This window comes from Seriola lalandi, unplaced genomic scaffold, assembly GCF_002814215.2.
Source record: "Seriola lalandi dorsalis isolate HSWRI2012SDOR001 ecotype SW California unplaced genomic scaffold, Sedor1 jcf7180002054630, whole genome shotgun sequence".
Classification (NCBI taxonomy): domain Eukaryota; kingdom Metazoa; phylum Chordata; class Actinopteri; order Carangiformes; family Carangidae; genus Seriola; species Seriola lalandi.
Window position 1 is genome coordinate 977,223 of NW_019525183.1, and position 3,387 is coordinate 980,609.

Consider the following 3,387-nt stretch of genomic DNA (forward strand, 5'->3'; position numbering starts at 1 on the left):
ACAGGAAACTGCAAAGGCACATTTTAAAACTTACAAAAACATAGTAATAGTATATAAAAAAAAAGGCATCAAAGGGGCAATAAATTGTGGGTGGACACTTACTTAGATCTTACCACAAGTGCTGTTCATGTATAATCAAACGTAAAACTCAAATCAGGTGATCCAAGATAAGCAACCTGGTCTAAACTATCAGATGTAAGTGACAGGACTAGAGTTAGGGCCATGGTTGCCAAGCGTAGTGAAGGAGGAAGGTCTTACAGGGACAGGACGGTTTGCCTGGAATGTTCAACACGGGGCAAAAAATTCCCCAAGGCATATTTTTGTCCCGTTCAATCCTTTAATTTGACTTTTTTTTTTTCTTTTCACCACTAGGCGGCAGACAATCAGCTTCACTCAACTATTATGTCCTTTTTGTAGAATCATATTCTGATTATATATAACTTCTGCGTATCTCTTCAGTGCAGAGTCAGTGAGCCTTACACAGTCTATAGATCTGTAATCTTATGTATCTATTTAGGTACAAGAGCTGTGACTTTGTGATCATGATGAACATTAATCACCTTTTTCTAAGCTCACACTCTTTCCACTTCTTCTCCTCTTCCTGTTCTCTGCCATCACAGCATCTGGGAAATTAATTATCCTTTCTAAATTTGTGATCACATTATTCATTTGGCTTTTCTAGAAAAAAAAAATAGATTTAGCTCTTTTCACCCACAGCTTCTTCCTTACTTTGTATTTTTACTGATTTAAAACATTACATTCTACCTGAGGGTTTTCATTTCAGTTAACATTAAAGATTATTGTTTGATTAAATGTAACTATGTTTTTTTCATGTCTGTCATCTGTCTCTAGGTTTCCCTCCCAAACCCCATCCACTCCCTCCCTCTCTCCCCCTCTCTCTTCCTCTCTCTCCCTCTCTCTCCCTCTCTCTTCCTCTCTCTCCCTCTCTCTTCCTCTCTCTTCCTCTACATGTGTCATTTTACTGCTCTTTACTCAGCCGGCAGCAGCAGTCTGTCCTCAGCCCTCCTTGTCTTTATATCTCCTTGCCAGGTCTCCTCGTCTGGTGCGTTCTTTTACAAAGGGGAAACGTTGGAAAATTCATATTCTCTCAGGCTGGATTCACTCGTTTTCACCAATGGATGGAGTTTACTCCCCAGCAAGTACAGTGACTTCTTAAAAAGTGAGTAAGCATTTACTGAAAAGTTATTCACCTCCAGGTATGTCGCGTTAAAACTTGACAAACTGTAATAAGATGTTTAAAATAAATAAGTTAAAATGTAAAACAAAATTATTGTGATGCAGATTCTCAGACATGCCTGACAATGAGATTATGACATATTATTTACAGTTTGGAGCAATACAGAACTTATTTCATGGGGAAATGCTCTACTGGAGCTAAACTGCTTTGTTTTATTACATCGTAACCATAACCAAATGTAACCTTGACCATAAAAAAACATACTTTTTTGGCATTTGCATCATTGCTACAAAACACAGCTGCCAATTTTTATGAGATCTGATATGAACATTTGTAGAAAATGCAGTTAATGATCGTGAAAATACATAACAAGTTGTTGCATTATTTAACCTTTGGTACACTTACACTTGATGAGTATTTAAGTAGAGCTAAAATGTTAAAGAATTACATATGTGGTTTCTCTAATATAAATAGCACTCGTTCTTTCTTTGACAGTGCAGAACGCAAACAAAGTGTGGATGTTTGGATTTGCTTCTATAAAAATACTTCTAACTCGTGATCACGCTGTCACATCCTTTCTTCTTTACACAGACCTTGCATTGGCACTAGGGGTCCCCAGTAATTTGAAATAAATCTAATTTTCTAATTAGATTTTAGATTTTGTGATGGCAATTTATTTCAAAGACTATGATATTCAGTGTGTTGTTTTCACATCCACCAAATACAAATACATGCCTTCACTGTAAAGTACAATTGCTAAACTTTAATGTTATGAGCAAAATGGCTAATAGATCATTTATTTAATGCATTGTTACATGCAATGTATGAAATAAGAAAAGTGAGGACTTTACTGTTTGGAGATAAAGGAATCAATAAACACAATTTAATTTGCTTCAGTTAATATTTATGGTTTTGATTACTGAATGCTTTTGACTTTTAAGGTGACTTGTAAGCTGCATTCGTTGCTTCTGAGACTCCTAAACTTTCTACTGTATAATGTTATCTTAAATCAAAAAGCTACTTCAAAGCTATACAGCACATTTGCAATTAATTATTAGGAAACCGAACAAAATGAAACTTCTTCTATTGCACTTTTACCACCGTCCCCAAGAAGCTACATTACATACCTGGACATGTAGAGAAATAGACAAAAACAAAAGAATGGAGTTTGGTAGAATCCAGGACTAAAAGCTTCTCGTTTACAAGTGTTGTTCTGTTAATGCCAGACTCAATTGAATATTCCTAGAAACTAATATCGCCTTCTTCTATGCGACACAAATCATTGTTGAAGCATCAATCATTTTAATGACGTGCAGTTTAACTGACCCTCTTCACAGACGTGTCATTGGTCAAACACAGCTGCAGCTAATAAATTTAATAATGAGCAGAGCTACGTTTGATTTACTGAGCCATTGAGCAATAACAATGGGACACCGTTTTGTCGGTGCTCATTGGCATAAATTGTCAGTGGTGGTTCATTTGGCACACCTGAATCAAACTGAGCTATTATTAGCCTAATTTCATTAGCTGCACATGTGTTTGCCCTGCTGTCACAAGTCAAGTGAAAAGGCTCTGCTTTTAGAGCAGCTAATATCAGTAAACTGATATTCCCTGCTGCACAGGGAGTCCAGTTGTCTCTTTACGACAACAAAGTTAGTAATCACTTGTACATGGTGGTAGTCGGTGTTTAAGATATGTGTGCATTTACAGATAATGCATCATATTTAAGATAAACACAAAGCTTGTGCTACAGAAAATGGACCAGACTCAGTGAATAGCTCCCTAAGCTTAACATGTCCTATGATAACTATTAATTTAGCTATACAGACTAATGAGCAGTGATAACTAACATGTCTTTGGGGTCATCAGGTGGGAACCTCCTTTCACCAGTGTTTCGTCTAGTTAGTCCCACGACACCTCCAGGAGGCTAGACAGTGATCACTGGCGTCCCAGAGTCACTCCCCTAATGCCAGCCTCACTGCTCCTCACACCAAAACTATTTTCTTTATCTTGCCTATGCTACCACAAACAACACCATCATCAACTCTGACAAAACACACTAACAGATTAAGCAGATTCAGCAAACAAACTCCCCTAAACAGTTGGAGAAAGTGGCGGCCATTTTGAATGAGGGAGGTAGAGTCAAGGAGAGATGCCTTTTTGAGCTAAACTCTCCCCCGCCGGATTAG

General features: G+C 37.5%; 1 protein-coding gene across 1 annotated transcript in view; it reads left to right on the forward strand.

Annotated features, from left to right (window-relative positions):
• Positions 1–1,095: 1,095 nt before the first annotated feature.
• Positions 1,096–3,387, forward strand: part of LOC111665252 (DNA-binding protein SATB2-like) — a 26,981-nt gene continuing 24,689 nt past the window's right edge. Inside the window, exon 1 of the mRNA XM_023420183.2 lies at positions 1,096–1,180. The gene's annotated coding sequence lies outside the window, so the exon portion shown is untranslated. The remainder of the gene's footprint in view (positions 1,181–3,387) is intronic.